General features: G+C 48.4%; 1 protein-coding gene across 1 annotated transcript in view; it reads right to left on the reverse strand.

Moving 5' to 3' along the window:
- The window catches only part of LOC129710843 (WSC domain-containing protein 1-like), a 59,935-nt gene extending 33,544 nt beyond the window's left edge, over positions 1–26,391 (reverse strand). Inside the window, exon 1 of the mRNA XM_055658120.1 lies at positions 26,185–26,391. The gene's annotated coding sequence lies outside the window, so the exon portion shown is untranslated. The remainder of the gene's footprint in view (positions 1–26,184) is intronic.
- Between the last annotated feature and the right edge of the window lie 617 nt (positions 26,392–27,008).

The raw sequence follows: 27,008 nt of genomic DNA on the forward strand, positions 1-27,008 counted from the left end.
GTGCATCAAGTACTCCCGCTGGCCAGAAATTGCACTTAATTGGCTTAGAGATTTTCTCCTCTTTGTTTTCCCCAGACATTAAACATTTTTCCCATCTGCTGGTGGGAGTATGTTGGATTTAATTAGAGGGATGCGTGGGTAGGGTGGGCAAGGGCTCCATTTATGGCCCCTACGTAGAAACAAGGAACCACAGATGCTGGCTAATATGCCAAAGGGCTGGAGGCTTCTTGCGTATGGCGTGCACAGCCTAAAGTTGTAGGACAACTTGTTCTATTTGATCGTAGAAGATTGAGGGGGGGGGGGGGGATCTAGAAGATTGAGGGGGGATCTTATAGAAACTTACAAAATTCTTAAGGGGTTGGACAGGCTAGATGCAGGAAGATTGTTCCCGATGTTGGGGAAGTCCAGAACAAGGGGTCACAGTTTAAGGATAAGGGGGAAATCTTTTAGGACCGAGATGAGGAAAACATTTTTCACACAGAGAGTGGTGAATCTGTGGAATTCTCTGCCACAGAAGGTAGTTGAGGCCACACAGTTCATTGGTTATATTTAAGAGGGAGTTAGATGTGGCCCTTGTGGCTAAAGGGATCAGGGGGTATGGAGAGAAGGCAGGTACAGGATACTGAGTTGGATGATCAGCCATGATCATATTGAATGGCGGTGTAGGCTCGAAGGGCCGAATGGCCTACTCCTGCACCTATTTTCTATGTTTCTATGCACGCCAGGTTGATTGCATTCATCGAAACAGGTGAAGGTTGCAATCTCCCACCCCAGTGCTGGAGTAACTCTAGATGACAAGGATAGGCAACGTTTCGGGTCAAGACCTCATCGACCTCTGGCTGAAGGAGGGGTCTCAAGCTGAGACATCAGATATTCTTGTTGTCCAGGGATGCTGCCTGATGTTTTCAGTTTAGTTTGGAGATACAGCGCAGCCTTCAACAGGCCCTTCAGCCCACCGAGTCCTTCGACCGACCAGCGACCCCCGCACATCAACACCATCCTACACACACTAGGGACAAGTTGCAATTTTATCAAGCTAATTAACCTACAAAATGTACGTCTTTGGAGTGTGGGAGGAAACCGGAGCACCGGAAGAAAACCCACGCGGGTCATGGGGAGAACGTACAGACTCCGCACAGACAGCGCCCGTACGTAGTCAGGATCGAACCAGGCTATCCAGAGATGCTGCCTGACCCGTGGAGTTATCCCAGCACTTTGTGTCATTTGATCGATTGCTGATCTCAGCCTTCCCGTGAGAAGAGGTTGGTGAACGGGCTTTCCTGAATCAATGTGCCCCTGTGGGTGAAAACATTTGCACGGTATAGCTACAGGTGTACGGTAGAGAGCACAATGACTGGTTGAATCACGGCCCGGTCCGGCAACTTGAACGCATGGCGGTGAAGGAGACTACGAGAAAGTCTTGAACACTGCCCGGTCCAGTAGGGGTCCTGACCTCCCCACCGTCGATGGGATCTGGAACTGGTGCCACATGAAGAAGAGCATCCGCCAGCGTCCGCAGAGACACGCACCACCCTGGCCACTCTCCCCTTTCACTCAACCATCGGGAAGAAGGTACAGGATCCTGAAAACAAGGACCACCGATTCAAAAACATCTACTTTCCAAGTCATCAAACCGTTTAATGCTATGGCACTAACTAAATAATGAACTATCTTGATTTGCACAAAGGGCTTCTTGCAATAGTATTCATATTCATAAGTGATGAGCAGAATTTGGCCGTTCGGCCCATCAAGTCTACTCCGCCATTCAATCACGGCTGATCTATCTCACCCTCCTAACCCCATTCTCCTGCTTTCACCCCATAACACCTGACGCCCATACTAACCAAGAATCTCTCTATATCAGCCTTAAAAATATCCATTGACTTGGCCTCCACAGGCATCTATGGCAATGAATTCCACAGATTCACCACCCTCTGACTAAAGAAATTCCTCCTCATCCCCTTCCTAAAGGTACGTCCTTTATTCTGAGACTGTGGCCTCTGGTCTCTCCCACTAGTGGAAACATCCTCTCCACATTCACTCTATCCAGGCCTTGCACTATTCGGCAAGTTATTGGGGTTTGTAATTTAATGAATGATTTTTATTCAGTGTATATCTATGGTGTTTGAAGGCCTGATCTGCTGCAGGTAAGAATGGTATTGTTCCGTTGTAAGTACATATGACAATTAGTACTCTTGCGATTCGAGCTTCAGGAGTTGGAGATAATGATGAAGGAACAGTGTATCAGGATGAGCATTGAAGGCACCAAAGTAAAGATGGCTGACAGATTCCTAGGAGTCAATATCACCAACAACTTCTCCTAGACAACCCATATTTATGCCACGACCACGAAATCACACCAATGCCTCTACTTCCTTCGAAGGCTTGGTGAAGTTCAGCGTGTCCCCAACAACTCTCACCAACTTCTACAGATGCACCACAGAAATAATTTTATTGGGATGCATCGCAGCTTGGTTTGGGACCAGCTCCATCCAAAGCCGCGAGAAACTGCAACGAATTGTGGGCGCAGCCCAGACCATCGTGCAAGCCAACCTCCCTTCCGTTGACTCCATCTACACCTCACGCTGCCTCGGCAAGGCCAGCAGCATCATCAAGGACCAGTCTCACCCCGGCCACTCCCTCTTGCCCGGTGGGAGAGGGGAGAAAAGGTACGGAAGTGTGAAAACGCACGCCTCCAGATACAGGGACAGTTTCTTCCCAGGAACCATCCTACCAACAACCAGAGAGCAGTCCTGAACTACCATCTACCTCATTGGTGACCCTCGGACTATCTCTGATCGGACTTTACCTTGCACTAAACGTTATTCCCATGTATCTATACACTGTAAATGGCTCGATTGTAATCATGTATTGTCTTTCCGCTGACTGGTTAGCACGCAACAAAGGCTTTTCACTGTACCTCGGTACACGTGACAATAAACTAGACTTACTGTTTGATATTGTCTTGCTGGGGAACCTGGGCTTCTGCCACTGGATTTTGATACCGGGCAAAATAAAAAATCTACTATCTACACCTCAATTTTCTATCCCTCGAGTCACTGCCAACCAATCGTCACTAGTAACATCTTCTAATATTAACACATCTTCATAATATTAGCAGGGGATCCATTTTACAGATAGACTATTATATTAATAAAAAGAGATGAATTATTCTTCAAGAAAAATTGTCATTGTCAACTGAACTCCCATTTTCTTATCCCTGTAGAACTGTCGCCAATTTTTATTTAATTAGGGAAGCACGGGGGCGCAGCGGTAGAGTTGCTGCCTCACAGCGCCAGAGACCTGGGTCTCAGCCCGTCTGTACGGAGTTTGTACGTTCTCCCCGCGATCTGCGCGCGTTTCCTCCAGTTTTCTCCCACACTCCAAAGACATCCGGGTTTGTGGGCTAATTGGCTTGGTGTAAATGTAAAATTATCCGACACACACCAGGGGCAGTGTTAATGTGCGGGGTCTTTAAAATGATGAGAGGGATAGACAGAGTTGATGTGGACAAGCTTTTCCCTTTGAGAATAGGGAAGATTCAAACAAGAGGACATGACTTCAGAATTAAGGGACAGAAGTTTAGGGGTAATATGAGGGGGAACTTCTTTACGCAGAGAGTGGTGGCGGTGTGGAATGAGCTCCCAGTGGAAGTGGTGGAGGCAGGTTCATTGGTATCATTTAAAAATAAATTGGATAGGCATATGGATGGGAAGGGAATGGAGGGTTATGGTACGAGTGCAGGCAGGTGGGACTAAGGGGAAAAAAAATTTGTTCGGCATGGACTTGTAGGGCCGAGATGGCCTGTTTCCGTGCTGTAATTGTTATATGGTTATATGGTTATATGGATCGCTAGTAGGCGCAGACTCGGTGGGCCGAAGGGCCTGTTTCCACGCTGTAACTCGAACGAAAAACTATACCAAAATTAATGTAGCTGTCCAAAGGTTAACGTCTTCCCAGAGGCATTTTACTGGATCCTATAAATAGGATTCTGCCTAGAGAAAGGTCAACTGAATGGTGTTGTGCTTTGCTGCTACCGAAAGCTGTTGTGTTATTTTGCCAGCAAATTCTACTGACCCTTCACCTAATGGGGAGCGGGTTGGCGGAGGTGGGGCTGGTGGTCAAAGATTCAACAAACTTGTGATGCAAAGGAACTGCAGATGCTGGAATCTTGAACAAAACACAAAGTGCTGGAGGATCGGGCAGCATCTGCGGAGGGAACGCACAGATAATGTCTCGGGTTGGGTTCCCTCTTTAAACTTGTTTTCTCCATTCCTACTTTACGCAGCCACCGACTTTAGACTTTAAATGGGACACAGAAACATGTCGTGAGGCAAGGCAGGAACAGCAGTGAGGCTTTTGAACACAATCAACATCCGTTAATAGACAATAGGTGCAGGAGCAGGCCATTCGGCCCTTCGAGCCAGCACCGCCATTCACTGTGATCGTGGCTGATCATCCACAATCAGTACCCCGTTCCTGTCTTCTCCCCATATCCCCCGAATCCAATATAATTAAGAGCCCTATCTAGCTCTCTCTTGAAAGTATCCAGAGAACATTGAAACATAGAAATTAGGTGCAGGAGTAGGCCATTCAGCCCTTCGAGCCTGCACCGCCATTCAATATGATCATGGCTGATCATCCAACTCAGTATCCCGTACCTGCCTTCTCTCCACACCCTCTGATCCCCTTAGCCACAAGGGCCACATCTAACTCCCTCTTAAATATAGCCAATGAACTGGCCTCGACTACCCTCTGTGGCAGAGAGTTCCAGAGATTCACCACTCTCTGTGTGAAAAAAGGTCTTCTCATCTCGGTTTTAAAGGATTTCCCCCTTAAGATGGCGGACTGCGGGGGTGATGCGCCGTTGTGTATGACTGCTCCTCCTGCAGTCCGTCCTTTCACCCTTTTTTATTTTTATTTTTAGTCCTGTCCGTCCAAAATGTATCTTGGAGGTCTTCTTTTATGTGGTGGGTGGGGGGAGGGGAAGGGGGAAACTATTTTAACCCCAGTCCTACCTGGTCGGAGATGCGGTTTTTCTCCGAACCGCATCTTCGTCCTCTCTGTGCGGCCTACCATCGAGCTGGAGCAGCGCTGGTGCGGCGTTTCCTGCCGGGACTACAGCTTCGCCGGCGGTGTAGATGCTGGGACACCAACGTGGAGCGGGCGATGCCTTGCGGTAATCTCCGGGGCACTGTGATCGCCGACTGCAACATCGTTGAGCTGCGGCTACAGAGCGTCCAGCCGTGGGCGGGTGGCACTGGATTTACAGCACCGCGGGGCCTGGGATCCGAGATCGCCAGAGTCGGAGGTTCGGCCGGCGCGGCCTGTGAACTTTGGTCGTTGCAGTCTTCGGGGAGGAAGCGGCCGCTTCAGTCCAGGCCGCTGAAGAATGTTTACCCGACGCCGATGATCCAGCTTCGCGGCAAGAGGGCCTGAAAACACCGAGTTGGCTGAGGAGGCCACATATAGACCCCGACCTCGGGTGGACTATGGGGGAGAACTGGATATTTTTAGTGCCTTCCCTCACAGTGAATTCTGCTGTGGGGGGACGTTTCTTGTTGATTTCTATAGTGTACTGTTCTGTGTCTTTTTCTCTTTTTCTCTTTTTTGTTTTGTATGGATTTATTGACATTTGATCTGTTCAATTAATTTAATCAATCTCTGTAAAGCACTTTGGTTCAAATACTGGTTTTGTTGAAAAGTGCTATATAAATAAACATTATTATTATTATTATTATCCTTAAGCTGTGACCCCTTGTCCTGGACTTCCCCAACATCGGGAACAATCTTCCTGCATCTAGCCTGTCCAACCCCTTAAGAATTTTGTAAGTTTCTATAAGATCCCCCCTCAATCTTCTAAATTCTAGCGAGTACAAGCCAAGTCTATCCAGTCTTTTTTCATATGAAAGTCCTGACATCCCAGGAATCAGTCTGGTGAACCTTCTCTGTACTCCCTCTATGGCAATCTTTCCTATGGGAAAGATCTTCGGTTTCCTCCCACACTCCAAAGACGTACAGGTTTGTCGGCTAATTGGCTTCGGTAAAATTGTAAATCGTCCCTAGTGTGTAGGATAGTGTTGATAAGTCATAAGATCATAAGTGATAGGAGCAGAATTAGGCCATTCAGCCCATCAAGTCTACTCCACCATTCAATCATGGCTGATCTATCTCTCCCTCGTGACCTCATTTTCCTGCCTTCTACCCATAACCTCCGACACCTGTACTGATCAAAAATCTATATCTGTGCATTAAATATATCCACTCACCTTCTGACTAAATAAATTCTTCCTCATCTTCCCAATGTGTTAGCGCCCGGGGATCGCTGGTGAGCATGGCCTCGGTGGGCCGAAGGGCCTGTTTCCCTGCTGTATTTCTAAACTAGTAAACTAAACTGTGAGACCAGCACGCAAAGAGTCGCCAAACTCCAGTATGTATTTAGGGAGGGGACAAACATTATTTTTAAGTTATATCATAACGCATATTAGTCAGCAACTGAAAATCGTGATTATGGAAATACAGCACAGCACTGTCTTTCAGCATAGACTCGGATATTAGTGCAGAATGGAAGCATGCCAAGTGCCGGAAGCTAGTGATAACAGACAAGAATTATTAAGGCACGCTGTATAATTTCAATTTGCAACATCTCCAAGTATTCTCTCTCCGACAGAAAGGTGTAGATAGTGTAGTGTTTTCCCAACGGAGGAGGCACTTCCTGCAAAGTCTACCGGAAATACCTTCACATCGGTGACTTACCAAGGCCAACGGCAAACTTCCCAGCATTTATTTTTATCGAACCTGATATTTTTTCCCAGGGCAATAACTGAGTTTTATCTTGAAGACCCGAGCAAGTATTTTAGTTTAGTTTAGTATATTATTTTCATGCACTGAGGTACAGCGAAAAGCTACCACAACCAGAGAGCCGTCCTGAACTACTATCTACCTCATTGGTGACCCTTGGACTATCCTCGATCGGACTTAGCTGACTTTACCTTGCACTAAACGTTATTCCCTTACCATGTATCTGTACATTGTGGACAGCTCCATTGTAATCATGTATTGTCTTTCTGCCGACTGGTTAGCACGCAACAAAAGCTTTTCACTGTACCTCGGTACACGTGACAATAAACTAAACTGAACCAAAACGTCTCGTTTAGAGATAACGGCGTGGAAACAGGCCCTTCGGCCCACCGAGTCCGCACCGCACATTAGCACTACCCTACACGCATGAGGGACAATTTACACATAGACCAAGCCAATCAACCTTTAAACCTCTATGGCTTTGGAAGGAGCGTGGGAGGAAACCGAAGACCCCGGAGAAAACCCACGCAGGTCACGGGGAGAACGTACAAACTCCATACAGACAGCGCTCGTAGTCGGGATCGAACACGGGTCACCAGCGCTACAAGGCAGCATCTCTACTGCTGCGCCACCGTGGCCAACATGTCCTGGCCAATACTCAGCGTCTGGGAGGCGAGGGAAAGAAAGCTGGGGGTTGGTGGGACAGGAAGGAAGCCGGGGGAAGGAAGGGAGAAAACACTCTTCCGGCTTAGTTTTGCCCCGACCTCTCTCCCAGCTTTCTCACCACCGTAATCATTCCGAAGGGTCCCCGCACAAAATCACCTATCCACGTTCTCCGCGGATGCTGTCTGGTCCATTGAGCCTTCTTTGTAAACCAGCATCTCCAGCTCCTTGTATCACCCATTCATAGAGTCTTACAGCATGGAAACAGGCCCTTCGGCCCAGCTTGCCCTCAACGGCCAACATGTCCCTTCTACATTAGACGAGACCCACCTAACTGCATTTGGCCCATATTCCTCTAAACCCACCCTATCCATATACCCGTCTAAAATGTTTGTTAAACGTTGCGATAGTCCCTGCCTCAACTACCTCCTTCAGCAGCTCGTTCCATACACCCACCACCCTTCATTTAGAGATACAACGCGGAAACAGGCCCTCCGAACCCGCGCCGACCAGCGGTCCCCTGCACATTAACACTACCCTACACACACCAGAGACAGTTTTACATTTATACCAAGCCATTTAACCTCTCCGAAGATAGATACAAAATGCTGGAGTATCTCAGCGGGACAGGCAGCATCTCTGGAGAGAAGGAATAGGCGACGTTTCGGGTCGAGACCCTTCTTGAGTGAGAGTCAGGGGGAGAGGGAAATGGGGATATGGGGAGAAGGCAGGAACGGGGGACTGATTGTGGATGATCAGCCATGATCATATTGAATGGCAGTGCAGGCTCGAAGGGCCGAATGGCCTACTCCTGCACCTATTTTCTATGTTCCGATGTTCCAGGACAAAGTAGGCAGCAGTTCTTGTGACGAATATGGTGCATAGAACAGGGGGCGGTGCCTACATTGCAAAATAAACATCTGCACACCAAGGGACTCCTTCACCTAGTCAACATCTGCCATTTTAGTCAAAAACAAGATGGCTTAAAGAGAATAATTAATAACAAAACTAAACACACAGATCTTCATCTTAATTGCTGGTCGTGATTCATTCGGGAAAGCACACCAGTTATTTTTTTTTAAAACAGAGATTTGTTAGTTGCCGAAGCTCAAAAGATAAAACTTTCTGAATTTCCATGAAAAGTACATCTGTGTTGTTTCCAAAATGAGCTCGATCCGATCCAATCCAACTAGGCGTACTGATTGGGGATGATCAGCCATGATCACATTGAATGGAAGTGCTGGCTCGAAGGGCCGAATGGCCTCCTCCTGGTGCACAGACAGCCACCCCACGGTCCTCGACAGATCTGGGTCAGGATCCAGTGGCATGGAGTCCAAGACGTCCGGAGACCCTTTTCTGCCGCAGCCTTCATCCGCCTTCCCAGCCGTTGTGACGTTAGCTCCACTAAGGTCAGCCATCGTCCTCCGCCTGTTCCACCGTTGAAGTCTTGGTTGGATTGCTCTTTGCCAGAGACCTCCCCCTCGACCTTACCGCCATGGGTGGCCCTACCAGGAGCACAGCTCCAGACGGCATCGCTCTCAGGATCTCAGGACCACACAAGGTTCTCCACCACAACAAGGTGACAATCCGCGGTCAACTACCCATTCTTCAACATGTAATAATTGCGCTCATTTCAATCTTGTTTAGTCTAGTTTCGAGATACAGCGCGGAAACAGGGCTTTCGGCCAGCAGAGTCTGCGCCGGCCAGCGATCCCCGTACATTAGCTCTATCCAACACACACCAGGGAACAATTTACCATTTTACCAAAGCCAATTAACCAACAAACCTGCACGTCTGTGGAGTGCGGGAGGAAACCAGAGCATCCCGGAGAAAACCCACGCGGTCACAGGGGGAAAGTACAAGCACCCGTAGTCGGGATCGAACCCGGGTCTCTGACGCTGAGAGGCAGCGACTCTACCGCTGCGCCACCGTGCCCGCCTCAAAGCCGAATGAAAGGAAGCGCATTCTCCCCAAGACATGGGTACACACCTTTGTCTAGTTTTGTAATATTCACTTTGGCAGGATTAATATTACACGGCCATTCCTGGCTGATCCAAATGAATATTTCAGCAGGCAAATAATAATCAACAAGTTTGACTTGTAACAGAGTGACACTCGGGTCACAGGGGAGAGAGGCGGCAAATTTCCTTCTGCAGAGAATATTAATGAATCATTTTCATGCATCATGGCCACTATCTTTCATTTCAATGTCAACATCTTTAGGAAACTCAAATTGCATTGATGGGATTTCAACTTCACTTTACTGGAGTTTTATTACTGTTCTGTACAGGGCCCTAGTGAGACCACACCTGGAGTATTGTCTGCAGTTTTGGTCCCCTAATTATGAGGAAGGACATTCTTGCTATTGAGGGAGTGCAGCGCTGGTTTACGAGGTTAATTCCTGGGATGGCGGGAATGTCATATGCTGAGAGAATGGAGCAGCTGGGCTTGTACACTCTGGAATTTAGAAGGATGAGAGGGTATCTTATCGAAACATATAAGTTTATTAAGGGTTTGGACACGCTAGAGGCAGGAAACATGTTCCCGATATTGGGGGAGTCCAGAACCCGGGGCCACAGTTTAAGAATAAGGAGTAAGCCATTTAGAACAGAGATGAGGAAACACTTTTTCCACACAGAGAGTTGTGAGTCTGTGGAATTCTCTGCCTCAGAGGGCGGGGGAGGCAGGTTCTCTGGATGCTTTCAAGAGAGCGCTAGATAGGGCCCTTAAACATAGGAGTCAGGGGATATGGGGAGAAGGCAGGAACAGGATACTGATTGGGGATGATGAGCCATGACCACATTGAATGGCGTGCTGGCTCGAAGGGCCTAATGGCCTACTCCTGCACCTATTGTCTATTGTCACCCGCAGGAAACATAGTCAACGGGACAACATGCTCAGGAAACCGGTTACATTTCGGGTCTGAAGAAGGTCTCGGCCGGAAACACCACCTAATCCTTCTCTCCAGAGATGCTGCCTGACCCACTGAGTTACTCCGGCAATTTTGTGTCTACTGCTGGAGGAGGCAGTTGAGGCAGGTACTATATTGGGACAGGTACGTGGGTAGGACAGGTTTAGTGGTATATGGGCCAAACACAGTCAGGTGGGACTAGCGTAGATGGGGAAAGTTGGTGGGCTTGGGCAAGTTGGGTGGTGGGTCCTGTTTCCACGCTGTACAACTGACTGAGAAGCAACATACCAACACCTGAATGGCAAGGAGTATTGATAAGGTCACATCGCTTGTTATGCAAAGTGGTTTCCAACTCTCCACTTAATTCCAAATTACTTCTCAGCCAAAAACTCTTGGGACTTCAAAACCTTGATTTGCTATGGAGCCAACTCACACTGCATTAATTGGTCATCTCAGGTGCTCCCTTTAACAGCAGAACAACTTCCCAGAGATGCCATTATGTATTAACGAGAGCTAAAGAGCCATTTCAAGGCTTCAAGGTTATGCTATTTTATAGCCCATTTTATGAAGCTTAGTTGATGCCATCATTAAAGGTCAAACCATTTCAGACCCTGCTGCCGACCATTTAGGAGCGCCTCGATGTCAATGTTTCACGGGTCAGGAACATATTGATGAGGGCGAGCTGCAAGTTGGCACTGATTACTCTCGGCAAATTGCTATTTCAATCCAGACAGTTCGTGGAACGAAAGGTTTAGGACGTGTCACAGGTGGGAAATATGTGCTGCATTTGCAAGACCTATTGCAAGACCTATAGCCAGCCCTCATCATGCTACATAGATCACACTCTCTATAATGAAGGGCCCCCAGTTAGAGGACGGCACGTTTGGAGGCTTTGGTTTCGGTAAAATTGTAAATTATCTCTAGTGTGTGTAGGACAGTGTTAGTGTGCGGGGATCGCTGGTCGGCACAGACGCGGGTGGGCAAAAGGGCCCGTTTCTACACTGTAAATAACATCATAGTGTCATACAGCACAGTAGGCCTTTCGGCCCGCTTGGCCATGCTGCCCAAGATGCCCATCAAAGCTAGTTTGGTCCACATTCCTCCAAGCATTTCCTATCCATGTACCTGTCCAAGTATCTGTTAAGTATCTAAAATAGAATGTCTAAATTCAGCCAAGCATCTGTTACAAGATGGGAATGTCATTGTTGTTCGTCTCCAATTCACACACCCACACATCTAACAAATACACAGATATCTAATCCTTAAACCGACTTCACATCCCCAGGTGATCCCGCTTCCTACCACACTCCGAAGACACTTCAACTCCCCCTCCCATTCCAAATCCGACCTTTCTGTCCTGGGCCTCCTCCATGGCCAGAGTGAGTCCCACCACAAATTGGAGGAGCAGCACCTCATATTTCGCTTGGGTAGTTTACACCCCAGCGGTATCAACATTGACTTCTCCAATTTCAGGTAGTCCCTGCTTTCTCCCTCCTTCCCCTCCCCTTCCCAGCTCTCCCACAAGCCCACGAAACGTCACCTATTCCTTCGCTCCATAAATGCTGCCTCACCCGCTGAGTTTCTCCAGCATTGTTGTCTACCTCATGCTCCAAAAACACATACAGGTTTGGAGGTTAATTGGCTTTGGTGAAATTGTAAATTGTTGTGTGTGCATGTGTGCGTGTGTGTGTGTGCGTGTGCGTGTGCGTGTGCGTGTGCGTGCGTGCGTGATGGTGTTAGTGTACAGGGTGATCGCTGGCCAGCGCAGACTCGGTGGCACGAAGGGCCCGTTTCCGCTCTGTATCTCTAATAAAGCTAAACCTCCGATCGTTTAACTTCCAGAAGGTCAATACTGAATATTAACAAACCACTGCCTCAAGAATACAGCTCATACATCTTAAGGAGTTTGTAATTTACTACTAGGTTTAACTGGAGAGTTGATGGGAAATGTGGAAAAAAGGACTGTGGGAATAAAGAACTGCAGATGCTGGTTAATGCACAAAAGGACACAAAGTGCCGGAGTAACTCAGCAGGTCAGGCAGCATCTCTGGAGAACATTGATAGATGACGTTTAAAGTTGAGACTCTTCTTCAGACTGATTGTGGGGGGGGGGGGGGGAAGAGAAGAAAGCCAGAGATGAGAGAGGCAAGGCAAAGCAATGCAGGTACTAGGTCAAAAGAGGCAAGGGAGGGGAGGGGGTCGAAGGGCAGATGGCTGGAACAAAGGCCAGAGATAAGAAAGGAAGGCATGAGACAGGTTTGAAGTGTAAAGTGTTGCTGGAGGGAGGAAAGTGTACCAGTGAGAGTAAGGGGGGTGTGGGAATGGAACTGCAGGTGCTGGTTTACACCAAAGATAGTTGCAAAATGCTGGAGTAACTCAGCGGGTCAGGCAGCATCTCTGGAGAGAGTGACTGGGTGATGTTTCAGGTCGAGACCTTTCTTCAGACTCTGAACTCAGATTCAGACCCCAGCATTATGTCTATAGTCAGAGACTAGCGATACGGAAGAGTAAGGTGTGAAAACGACAGATCAAAGCGGATGTTGATAAGGAAATGCAGGTTCATTGTCAGCTGAGGGGAATGCATTCAATCAGTGATACTTATTCAGGATTTAATCAGAGCGGGGTTGGGAGGAGAGAGTGTTTAGTTTCACTTAGAGATACAGCACAGAATCAGGCCATTCGGCCCACCGAGTCCGTACCGACCAGCGATCCCCGCACGTTAACACGATCCTACACCCACCAGGGACAATTTTTTACATTTTATACCGAAACAATTAACCTACAAACCTGCACGTCTTTGGAGTGTGGGAGGAAACCGAAGACCCCGGATTAAACCCACGCAGGCCACGGGGAGAACGTGCAAACTCCGTACAGACAGCACCCGTAGTCAGGATCGGACCCGGGTCGCTGGACTCTCTACCGCTGCGCCAACACGCCGCCCACGGTGGACAGGAGAAATAGGTGGGGCGCAGGGGAGGGAAGTGTGGGGAGAAAAGGTGGTGATGGTGGTGTGGGGGTTGGGGGGGTGGGGGGAGGGGAAAGGGGGTTCAGAAAGATTGTTTTGCCAGTCAATACGGGGATGATGGGTGTGAAAAGGGTCTCCGTCGGTGCCGTAAGGGAAATACGGATAATATCAGGAAAGAAAATGGAATTGGTCAGAATTTGGTGCATTATTGATGCATCTTTCAGGCAGCTAGCCTTTCCCACATCTCAATCTGTGCGGAGATGATATCTCGGGCAAAAATTAATTCTGCAAAAATCAAAGAAAAGTATTTCACTCGGATTTAAACACAAGTCACCGAGTTCCCCCCAAGGAAAGAGTAATTATTTAACATTCCCCCCCCCCCCACCCCCCCAATACGCAACCAGTGCACGCTGCTATTAATAATACAGCATTTCCAAAACATCTCAATTGGTGAGTGCATGGCAACTTCAAATGAAGCAAGTTGAAAAATATCAATAATATTAAAACCTATTGTTGATCTTTACAGTAAACTGCAAGCCAGCATGCATGCATAATAGCGCAATGATATGATGAATGCCTGCACAATAGTGCGAGCCATGGCGGCAACAATTGCTGCCTCACAGCGCCAGAGACCCAGGTTCGATCCCGACTACGGGTGCTGTCTGTACGGAGTTTGCAGGTACTCCCCATGACCTGCGTTGGTTTTTCCCGGGTGCTCCGGTTTCCACCCTCACTCCAAAGGCGTGCAGGCTTTGGTAAAGATTGTAAATTGTCCATAGTGTGTGTCGGATACTGCTAGTGTGCGGGAATCGCTGGTCGGCATGGAGTCGCCGGGCGAGGAGCTCGTTTCCGCACTGCATCTCTAAACTAAACTAAAACTGGCATTGAGAGACATAGGTGGACAGAAAATGCTGGAGAAACTCAGCGGGTGAAGCAGCATCTATGGAGAGATGGAATAGGCAACGTTTCGGGTCGAGACCCTTCTTCATAGAGACACAGAGTCTTACAGCATGGAAACAGGCCCAGCAACACCAGCCAACATGTCCCATCTACACAAAAGTCCCACCTCCCTGCGTTTGGTCCATATCCATCTAAACCTGCCCTATCCATGTACCTGTCTAAATGTTTACTAAACGTTGCGATAATCCCTGCCTCAACTACCTACTCTGGCTACTCGTCACATACATCCACCACCCTTTGTGTGAAAAAGTTACTCCGCAGATTCCTATTAAATCTTCCCACCCCCCGCCTTAAACCAATGTCCACGGCTTCTCCGTGGATTGTCACCTTGTCGTGGTGGAGAAGCTTGTGTGGTCCTGAGATCCTGAGAGCGATGCCGTCTGGAGCTGTGCTCCTGGTAGGGCCACCCATGGCGGTAAGGTCGAGGGGGAGGTCTCCGACAAAGTGCAATCCAACCAAGACCTCAACGGTGGAACAGGCGGAGGACGATGGCTGACCTTAGTGGAGCGTCACAACGGCTGGGAAGGCGGATGAAGGCTGCGGCAGAAATGGATCTCCGGACGTCTTGGACTCCACGCCACTGGATCCTGACCCAGATCTGTCAAGGACCGTGGGGTGGCTGTCTGTGCACCAGTCTTCCCACAAAGTCACGCACAGGCGTCTTCCACATAGGGAATAACACCCTGGAGACACCCATGGTCAGCCTCGACCGAAGGGGACCTAAGACCTAAGAACTCCGGGCTACTTTTTAATGCGAAAATCCAAAAATATATTCCAGTGTTCCTTTCTCATCTTAAAAAAAATGATTATGTATTGATTGTAGAAAGCAGTCAAAAATAGTCCATCTGTTAATGCATTACCTCTATTAAACTGCTCAGAGCAAGATTCAGGCAACACTTAAATGAAAAAGTGAAATATGCAAGTCATATCGATCGCTGCCTATTATATTAAAAGATGCCTCTTGTATTTCACGAGGGAGCGCTATCTTGTTATTTATGCCTCTTGTTCCTTTGGGCACATTTGAATTCGCAGATTTATTGCTGAGCCACAAAGAGCTGAGGTAACGAAGATCAGGTCAATAACTGGCCCCAGAGCAATCTGATTATCAAGCACCGGGCCACACGCTGGTATTGACCAACATCAGAGTGCATTGTGTGGCTGCTGATGCAGGTTAACACAAGTGCTCAAATGAAAGGAGCAGAATTAGGCCCCATTGGCACCGCAAATCTCCGGAGAAGATGGACGGGCGACAAAATTGCTTCGTAATTGCTCAGGACACGCTAGCGGCAGGAAACATGTTCCCGATGTTGGGGGGAGTCCAGAACCAGGGGCCACAGTTGAAGAATAACGGAGACTAGGAAACACGTTTTCCTCACAGAGAGTTGTGAGTCCCTGTGGAATTCTCCGCCTCGGTGGAGGCCGGTTCTCTGGATACTTGCTAGAGCGAGCTAGATAGGGCTCTTGAAGATAGCGGAGTCAGGGGGGGGGGGATATGGGGAAAAGGCAGGAACGGGGTACTGATTGGGGATGATCAGCCATGATCACATTGAATGGCTGTGCTGGCTCGAAGGGCCGAATGGCCTACTCCTGCTCCTGTTGTCTATAATCCCTCTTCAGGCCACATGTAGAGAAAGTCAAGTCCTCTACGTTCAGTGTGAAACAGGGTTCAGACCCAAAACTTCACCCATCCTTCTTCTCCAGAGATACTGCTTGACCCGCTGGATTTACTTTGTGTCTATCTGTGAACCAGCATTGGCAGTCCCTTCTTACACATTAAGCAAAGGTAAATCAGATAGTGCCCTAGCTGATGGAAGGACCTTTTTAAGAAGCCTGATAACAGAGGGGAAGAAACTGTTCCTGAATCTGCTCACCCCATTATATAAAGAACCTCGAGGCTGTGGTGAGGTTTGCTCGAGGGGCCGAATAGTCTACTCCTGCACCTATAGTCTATTGAGGGTTCCAGAAGAGGTTTACCAGAATGCTGCCTGGATACAGGGCTATTAGATACAAGGTCATGTGCTAGGTGAGGAATGAGGACATTCGGCCCATCAAGTCCATTCCGTCATTCAATCACAGCTGATCTATCTCTCCCTCCCAACCCCATTCTCCTGCCTTCTCCCCATAACCCCTGACACCCGCACTAATCAAGAATCTATCTATCTCTGCCTTAAAAATATCCACTGACTTGGCCTCCACAGCCTTCTGCGGCAATGAATTCCACAGATTCACCAAACTCTGACTAAAGAAATTCCTCCTCATCTCCTTCCTAAAGGAACGTGCTTTAATTCTGAGGCTGTGACCTCTGGTCCAAGACTCTCCCACCAGTGGAAACATCCTCTCCACATCCACTCTATCCAGGCCTTTCACTATTCGGTAAGTTTCAATGAGGTTCCCCCCCCCCCCTTCTCATCCTTCTAAACTCCAGCGAGTACAGGCCCAGTGCCGTCAAACGCTCATCAGATGCCAACCCATGCCCTCCCACTGCATGGCACAGCAGGGCACACAAACAGGCCCTTCAGCCCGCAATGTCCATTCCGAACAAGATGTCAAAATCAACTCTTGTGTGGAAAGGAACTGCAGATGCTGGTTATGCCTCAAATAACACAGGAAAACGACATTCCCACAACATTACCATATAGTGGGAACATGTTGTAATAAACATGAATGAAAGAGGAGGACTGACTGAACTTTGTTGCCTTCCATCACAGTGAAGAATGCCGTGGTGGATATTGGTGTTAAATTTTATTGTGTATTGTGTGTTCTTTTTAAGTGTATTGCTGCTGGCAAATTCATTTCACTGCACCTTCGGGTGCAGGTGACAAATAAAATTGACTTCGACTTTGCCAGAACAGCCTGCCACATTGCCCAATGACTACAATGGGGTGGGAAAACCTCTGTGGACAGGGCACAGCTTTGAAAAGGGGTGTGTGGGGGGGGAGGGGGACTCATAAACGGGTCTTTGAGAAATGCAAGCCTGAATTTCTTTCGATGAAAGGGATTTCAAGGCTATAAACTGCTTCTAGAAAGCGGATAACTGTCATACAAAACATTCAATTGAACCAAATAAAAACCAAAACAGAAAAGAAAAAAAGTAAACGCTGGCAATCTGAAATAGAAACAGTAAAATTCTAAAGAAAAAACGTCAAACTGGTCAGGAAGCATCTGCGGAAACTGGTGATCTTTCATCTCTGCAACATCCTTCTTTCATCTCCGCAACATCGCCAAACTCAGACCCTCTCTCACACCTCCCGCTACTGAAAGACTCATCCATGCCTTCATCTCCTCCCGACTGGACTATTGCAACTCACTTCTCCTTGGCATCAGCTCCACCTACATCAACCGACTCCAACTGGTCCAGAACGCAGCCACCCGACTCATCACCCACACCAAATCCTGGCATCACATCACTCCAGTCCTCAAACAACTTCACTGGCTTCCCATCTCCCACCGGATCACCTACAAAATCCTGGTCCTCACCTACAAAGCCCTCCACCATCTGGCCCCCCCATATCTCACTGACCTCCTCTCCCCCTACCAACCCTCACGGTCCCTCAGATCCACATCAGCCGGTCTCCTCTCCATCCACAAGTCCAACCTCCGCAGTTTTGTGGACAGAGCCTTCTCCAGGGCAGCTCCCAGGCTCTGGAACTCCCTCCCCCAACTGATCCGCAATTCCGTGTCCCTCACCATCTTCCAGTCCCGCCTCAAGACCCATCTCTTCACCTCTGCCTATCCTTAGCCCCACGTCCCCCTCCCTTTTCATCTGTGCATTAATTGCCTCATATCGTGTTTTGTATTGAATTCTGTCTTTACTTTGTGTACTAGTCATGTCTCTACTATTTATTTCATTCCCCTTACATGTTTTTCCTCTACCTGCTAAATTTTTGTAAGGTTGAGACTCGTGAAAGGCGCCCATAAATAAAATGTATTATTATTATTATCTTGCATCAGAACCATTCTGACAGACGATTAACAAACTCAGGGTGGCGCAGCGGTAGAGTTGCTGCCTCACAGCGCCAGAGATCTGGGTTCGATCCTGACTACGGGTGCCGTCTGTACAGAGTTTGTACGTTCTCCCCGCAACCTGCGCGGGGTTTTCTCCGAGATCTTCGGTCCCCTCCCCCACACTCCAACGGTTTGTAGTTTAATTGGCTTGGTTATAAAATGTAAAATTGTCCCTCGTGTGTGTAGGATAGTGTTAGTGCACGGGGATCGCTGGTTGGCATGGACTCGGTGGGCCAAAGGCCCTATTTCTGCCTATCTCTAAAACTAAACCATTGCTGGACCTTGGAGTACATTCAACTAAATTAACGCTGCTGCCCTCTGCTTCTCCTCCTTGATATTTTATTATTTGTTTTTTTTCCCTTACGGGGCACTTGTTCCTAAGGTTTTTTTCTTCCAATACAATATTATCATTAAATTTTGCATATCAAAGAATGCACTTCATAGACTTCAGTGACTAGGAAGTATTGTGCAATATTACACATATCCCTCGTTTGTTCCCCCGCTGTGATCAGGCAACTGAGTTATTCAACCAATAACTAGAGAGCAGTCTTGAGCAACTATCTGCCTCAGTGGTTACCCTCCGACGATCTTCAATTGGACTTTATCTTGCACTGAACGTTATTCCCCTGTGTGTGTATTATGGAACAGCAGATGCTGGTTTATACCGAAGATAAGACACAAAATGCTGGAGTAACTCAGCGGGACAGGCAGCATCTCTGGAGAGAAGGAACAGGTGACGTTTCGGGTTGAGACAATTCTTCAGACTTACTGACTTTATTGAAGACCACGAGAAGTTGCAGCGAATAGTGGACGCAGCCCAGACCGTCACACAAACCAAACCCCCCCCCCCATTGACTCCATCTACACCTCACGCTGCCTCGGCAAGGCCAGCAGCATCATCAAGGACCAGTCGCACCCCCGGCCATTCCCTCTTCTCCCCTCTCCCATCGGGCAAGAGGTACAGAAGTGTGAAAACGCACACCTCCAGATTCAGGGACAGTTTCTTCCCAGCTGTTATCAGGCAACTGAACCATCCCACCACCACCAGAGATCAGTGCTGAACTACTATCTACCTCATTGGTGACCCTCGGACTATCTTTGATCGGACTTTACCTTGCACTAAACGTTATTCCCTTATCATGTATCTGTTCATTGTGAATGGCTCAACTGTAATCATGTATTGTCTTTCCGCTGACTGGTTAGCACGCAACAAAAGCTTTTCACTGTACCTCGGTACACGTGACAATAAACTAAATTGAAACTAAACATTGATTGTAAGTTAATGACATAGATGAATGACAGATATTTGCATGGACGGATTGCCATTATCTTGTTACATGAAATGGACCACAAAATAATCCTATCACTTATAGAATACAGAACAGCAAACAGGTCTGTGTCGAACATGATGCCAAGTCAGACTAATCTTATCTGCCTGCACATCATCCATATCCCTCTCATCTCCATGTGCCTAACCCAAGAGCCACTTCAATGCCAATATCAAATCTGCCTCCACCACCACCCCTACCACCAACCATGGAGTGATACAGTGTGGGAACAGGCCCTTTGGCCCAACTTGCCCATACCGGCCAACTTGTCCCAGCTACACTAGTCCCACCTGCCTGCATTTGGTCCATATCCCTCCAAACCCATCCTATCCATGCACCTGTCTAACTGTTTCTAAACGGGGTGGGATTGCAACCTTCACGTGGTCCGCCCTGTGTCGACTAATGCAATCAACCCCGCGTACACAAACAAAAGATCAAATAGAACAAGTTGACCCACAACTTTAGGCTGTAGACGCCATATGGAGACCGTTCCTTAATGTGTAGGAAGGAACTGCAGATGCTGGTTTAAACCAAAGATAGACATAAAAAGCTGGAGTAACTCAGCGGGACAGGCAGCATCTCTGGAGGGAAGGAATGGGCGACGTTTCGGGTCGAGTCCGAAGAAGGGTCTTGACCCGAAACGTCACCCATTTCTTCTCCCCAGTGATGCTGCCTGTCCCATAGAGTTACTCCAGCTTTTTTTAGACAATAGACAATAGGTGCAGGAGTAGGCCAATTGGCCATTCAATGTGATCATGGCTGATCATCCCCAATTAGTACCCCGTTCCTGCCTTCTCCCCATATCCCCTAACTCCGCTATCTTTAAGAGCCCTATCTAGCTCTCTCTTGAATTGACAAGAGCCTATATTTGTGTCTATCTAATGGTTTCTTCAATGTTGGGTTAGTCCCAGCCTCAACTACCTCCTCTGGCAGCTTGTTCCATACACCCGCCACCCTTTGTGTGAAAAAGTTACCCCTGAGATTCCCATTAAATCTTTTCCTTTTTACACCACTGTGTATATTTAAAAAAAACTTGCCCTGACCATCTCCCCGAAATGTTTTCCCCTCTCACCCTAATGCTGTGCCCTCTAGACTATAGCATTCCCACTTAGGATAAAAGATTCAGACAGCCCCTTATAATTGTCTGCACTATATACCTCTGTCAGGGCTATAAACCTTCAAGCCATTAACTAGAGATATCACACAAATTATTTTGAACGGAAAGATTATAATGCAGAGTTAATTTTTCTAAACAGAACACAAAGTTTTATGTTCCATCTTCATCAAGTTTCACAACAAATGTAAAACTGCCAGTGGCTTTGTGAAAGGGTGACTTGCTACTCAGACCCGGGGGTGGCGCAGCGGTAGAGTTGCTGCCTCACAGCGCCAGAGACCCGGGTTCGATCCCGACTACGGGCGCAGTGCCGACCAGCGATCACCCCGTACACCAGCACTATCCTACACACACTAAGGACACTTTACTTTTTATTTAAAAACCAAAGCCAATTAACCCGCACGTCTTTGGAGTGTGGGAGGAAACCAGAGCACCCGGAGAAAACCCACGCAGTCACGGGGAGAACGTGCAAACTCCGTACAGACAGCACCCGTAGTCAGGATCAAACCCGGGTCTCTGGCGCTGTGAGGCAGCAACTCTACCGCTGAGACACCGTGCCGCCCTTAGGCATCATGTGCAGTACAATCATCGTGGGCTGAACTGCTCTACGTCCTGCTAGAGGTGAGATTTAAATTTTAATCACAGTCTGGGAAATTTTAGTCTTATGTTAAAGTGGACGGGTGGGAAACTGAAATAAAATCTCATCTCAAGCCTCCAAAGACAGTAACCCTTGATGTAACGGCAACAGCTTGCTGGGAATAATTTAACTTCATTAGCCCCAATGCAACTGTCAGTTTTAACTCTGCAAATGCCCAAAATAAGATGTTCAGATCCCATCACGTGGGGACCATGGAGGGGGTGGGAGCCAGGAGGGGGAGAGGGGGGGGGAGGGGAAGGGGGGGGGGGGGAGAGAATGCAGGGGTTACTTGAAGCTTAGGGAAACGTTTGGCACTTGTCAGAAGGTAAACTCTTACAGGAAAGTCACTCCCACTCACTCCCAGCCACACAATTTGTGTCATACGCTGACAACTATGCCACTGAGAAGGAACTGCAGATGCTGGTTTACTCCGAAGGTAGACACAAAACTCCGGAGTAACTCAGCGGGCCGGGCTGTATTATCCAGAGATGCTGCCCGGCCCGCTGAGTGACTGCAGTGTTCTGTGTCTAATCTGCCTCTAAAAAATGTTGCCCCATTCAAGTCTGGAAACGCAGAAGAAAAGGACACAGGGTTTAATGTCCAACTGACCCAAAACAAAATAGACTGGAGTGGGGAAACGAGCTGCGTTTTGGCACTGGAAGTGTGTGGGTTTGTTCTGAGATGTGACGTTATTCGCTGCCCATGATGGTTCAATGGGAGAGGTGTTTTTACCCAAACACACACACAACTACAAACAGCAGGCTCTGAACTTCAGCTCTGAACTGAGCTGAGCCCCTGTATAATATCCTTCACGGTTTTAAACTCAATAAGCCAACTGAAGGTGTTTATAGCGGCCTGCCGATGATTTAATAATAAATTATTCTTAATTTAAGCTGGGGAAAGAAAAAAAACAAAAATGGTAAATGCACCTTAACCCAGTGTTGAAGGTAGACAAAAATGCCGGAGAAACTCAGCGGGTGAGGCAGCATCTATGGAGAAAGGGTCTCGACCTGAACCATCGCACAAACCCTCAGCATAGGAGCAGCACAAGATGCGTACTCTCCCCTCTCCTCTACTCTCTCTACACCAATGACTGCACCTCCACAGACACCTCTGTCAAGTTTCTCAAGTTTGCAGACGACACAACCCTGATTGGACTGATCCAGGATGGGGAGAAATCTGCCTACAGACAGGAAGTGTTACAGCTGGCGTCCTGGTGCCATCGCAACAACCTAGAGCTCAATGCTCTTAAGACAGTGGAATTGATTGTGGACTTTAGGAGAGCTCCCCCTCCCCTCACCCACTCACCATCAACAACACCACAGTCACATCTGTGGGGTCTTTTAAGTTCCTGGGAACCATCATCTCCAAGGACCTCAAGTGGGGGGCTACCATCGACTCCACAGTCAAAAAGGCACAACAGAGGATGTACTTCCTGCAGCAGCTGAGGAAGCACAATCTGCCACAGGCAATGATGTTTCAATTCTACACGGCCATCGTAGAGTCTGTCCTCATCTTGTCCATCATGGTCTGGTTTGGCTCAGCCACCAAGCACGACACCTGGAGGCTGCAGCGAATCGTCCGATCAGCTGAGAAGGTTATTGGCTGCAACCTTCCCTCCATTGATGAACTGTACACTGCAAGGGCCAGGAAGCGAGCGGGCAAGATCATCTCTGACCCCTCTCACCCTGGCCACAAACTCTTTGAATCACTTCCCTCTGGAAGGCGACTCCGGACTGTCAAAGCTGCCACAGCCAGACATAAAAACAGCTTTTTCCCCCCACGAGTAGTTGCTCTACTCAACAGCCAAAAATCTGTAGCCTCCTGTTTGTTCTGGTATTTTATTTAATTCACATGTTTAAACTGTAATGTTTTATTATTAATGTTTAGTGTTTTATGTATCATTCTTAACTGCCACTGTATGTCATGTTGTCACTTGTGGGCGGAGCACCAAGGCAAATTCCTTGTATGTGAAGGTTACACAAAAAAGCTGGAGAAACTCAGCGGGTGCAGCAGCATCTATGGAGCGAAGGAAATAGGCAACGTTTCGGGCCGAAACCCTTCTTCAGACTCCATAGATGCTGCTGCACCCGCTGAGTCTCTCCAGCTTTTTTGTGTAACCTTCGATTCTCCAGCATCTGCAGTTCCTTCTTAAACTCCTTGTATGTGAATACTTGGCCAATAAACTTATTCATTCATTGAATCCTTCGCTCCACAGATGCTGCCTCACCCGCTGAGTTCCTCCAGCATTTCTATCTACCTTCGATTTTTCCAGCTTCTTCTTAAACACTAACCCAGTGTTAGGTCTGTGTGTGGGAAGCAACTGCAGATGCTGGGAAGATAGACACACACACACACACACACACAAATAAAAATGCTGGAGTAAAAACTCAGCGGGACAGGCTGCATCTCCCGGAGGGAAGGAATGGGTGATGTTTCGGGTCGAGACCCTTCTTCAGACTGAGAGTCAGGGGAGAGGAAGACGGAGACACGAGGAAGTTATCAGCGCGGTTGTTCTGAAGAGTACAGGAAGGAACTGCAGATGATCAGAAGCCGATTTAAACCGCATTTAAACCGGGAGCGGGGTTTTTCGTTGTATCCATTAGCAATGCGACACTCTCTCGAAAATAATGCGCATTTAAAGAAAAAAAAAAGGGGGGGGTTATGTCGGTTGGATTAGACGCCCCCCACCACCACCACCCCTACACTAATCGCCCAAATATACACTACACTTGGAGAATGTAACGCGGTGTCTACTCGCTGTGTTAAACCACTAGCGCGCCACGCCACACAAACGCACACACAGCGTTAAGAGACTGCGTGGCTTAAGATAGATGCTATTGAATCTCGCTTTTTAAACTGCAATTCAAAGACCATCACGCTAAAATTCCCCCATTCCCCATTCCACCGTCTAGACATTCACATCTCTCGCCCCGCCCGTACGTGTGGGAAGGAACTGCAGATGCTGGTTTACACCGTAGACACACACACACACACACATACAAAAATGCTGGAGGAACTCAGCGGGACAGGCAGAATCTCTGGAGAGAAGGGTCTCGACCAGAAACGCGAAGAAAACATTCCTTCGTTGCCTATTTTCTTCGCTCCATAGATGCTGCTGCACCCGCTGAGTTTCTCCAGCACTTTTGTCTGTCCTATCCTGATGTATCCTGATGTACCTGTCTAACTGCTTCTTAAACGTTGGGATAGTCCCAGCCTCAGCTTAGCTCCCTTGGCAGCTCGTTCCATGCACCCACCACCCTTTGTGTGAAAAAGTTACCCCTCTGATTCGTATTAAATCTTTCCCCCTTCAGCTTCAACCTATGTCCTCTGGTCCTCGATTCACCCGCTCTGGGCAAGAGACTATTTGGAGAGAAGGAATGGGTGACGTTTCGGGTCGAGACCCTTCTGCAGAGTCAAGGGAGAGGGAGACGAGAGATGTAGTCGGTGATGCAGAGAGATGGGGAACAGATGAATGGGAGATATGGGTTAAAAAAAGTGACGATGATAAACGAGACAAGGCCATTCATTGTTAGCTGTGGGTTAGGTGAGAATGAGTTATAGACAGTGAGATTCTTAGAAATCTCCGCCATCTCTTGCCCTCCCCGAGTGGGGGAGAGGGGTATTCATCACTGAAGGTAGACACAAAATGCTGGAGTAACTCAGCGGGACAGGCAGCATCTCTGGTGAGCAGCAGGGTGTCTCCACCTGAAACGTCGCCCAGAGATGCTGCCTGTCCCGCTGAGTTGCTCCAGCATTAAACGGCAGCGAGATGGGAAGTCTGCGTCCTCTTGTGTGGGAATTAAGAACTGCCCCTGTCCGTGGTACTTCTCCCCAGCTTAAACTCGCGCTGTATATCGCTACCCCCACACTCTCCCTCTCCTCCCTTCTCTCCCCCCTCCCCTACCCCTCTCCCTCCCCTTCTCGCCCTTCTCTCCCCCTCTCACCCTTCTATCTCTCTCTCCCCCCTTCTCTCTCTCTCTCTCTCCCCCCTTCTCTCTCTCACCTCCTTTTCTCTCTCTCTCCCCCTTCTCTCTCTCTCTCTCCCCCCCTTCTATCTCTCTCCTCTCCCTCCCTCTCTCTCTCCCCCCCCCTCTCTCCCCCTCTCTCTCTCTCCCCCCCCCCCTCTCTCTCTCCTCTTTCTCACCTCTCTCTCTCTCTCTCTCCCTCTCTCCCCCCCCTCTCTCTCTCTCTCTCTTCCCCTCTCTCTCTCTCTATCTCCCTATCTCTCTCTCTCGCCTCCCCCTCTCTCTCTCCCCCTTCTATCTCTCTCTCCCCCCCCCTCTCTCTCTCACCCTTCTCTCTCTCATCCCCCTTCTATCTCTCTCTCTCTCTCTCTCTCTCTCTCTCGTCTCTCGAGACGCCGCGCAGAGATGGTGTGTGTGAAAGAGCTATTTTTGTTTTTTTAGAGTTTATAAAGTTTTTTTCTCTTTCTCCCTCCCCCCCCCCCCCCTCCCTCTCTCTCCCCCATCCTCTCCCGGGTCCCGACCTGAAACGTCGCCTGTCTACTCTCCACAGATGCTGCCTGACCCGCTGAGTTCCTCCAGCACTTTGCTCTCTGTCTCTCTCTCTCCCCCTCTCCATCTCTCCCTGCCTTCTGCTATTTTCAGAACACAAACTGCGGTCTGCTTGCTCCAAATAGTAAGCAAACGCGTTTTTTATTTATACACACACACATATATATATATATATAAAACAAACAACAGAGCGATTCTGCTGCCTCACGCTGCAAGCGGTATGGGACACAGTCCAGCCTGCAATTGCACGGTGCATTTTGCAACTAAAAGGCAATAACTCACCTTGTGCTCGCTCGCTCCCTGAAGCCAAATCACAAGCAGCAAGGCACCGCTTCCAGTCCAGCCAGCTCGCAGCTGCAACACACGTCTGCGTGTGTGTGTAGGTCGCTAGCTGGAATCAAAGCCGCAGCCTCAACTCACTTTGATCCGCTCGCCGCCGCAGACCCACTTGCATCCCGCTCTCCCCGCCACTCTCCCCTCCCTTTAAGTTAATTCCTCCTGTGGAACACTACAGCATACATGCGCAGTCCCGCTCCGACCACTCACTCCAGTGTCTTCTGGGGCCCGGCAACCCTCCCCTCGCTCCAAGACAGACACAAAAACATTTAGACACTTAGAGATTAGAACCATGGGAACATAGACAATAGGTGCCAGCTCCACCATTCAATATGATCACGGCTGATCATCCACAAACGGTACCCTGTTCCTGCTTGCTCCCCATATCCCCTGATTACATAGAAACATAGAAACATAGAAATTAGTGCACTGACATTTTAAATTTCGTTGTACATGGTCCATGTTACAATGACAATAAAGAAACTATTCTATTCTATTCTATAGAAATTAGGTGCAGGAGTAGGCCATTCGGCCCTTCGAGCCTGCACCGCCATTCAATATGATCATGGCTGATCATCCAACTCAGTATCTCGTAACTGCCTTCTCTCCATACCCCCTGATCCCCTTAGCCACAAGGGCCACATCTAACTCCCTCTTAAATATAGCCAATGAACTGGCCTCAACTACCCTCTGTGGCAGAGAGTTCCAGAGATTCACCACTCTCTGTGTGTGAAAAAAGTTCTTCTCATCTCGGTTTTAAAGGATTTCCT

Source organism: Leucoraja erinacea, chromosome 28, assembly GCF_028641065.1.
Source record: "Leucoraja erinacea ecotype New England chromosome 28, Leri_hhj_1, whole genome shotgun sequence".
Classification (NCBI taxonomy): domain Eukaryota; kingdom Metazoa; phylum Chordata; class Chondrichthyes; order Rajiformes; family Rajidae; genus Leucoraja; species Leucoraja erinaceus.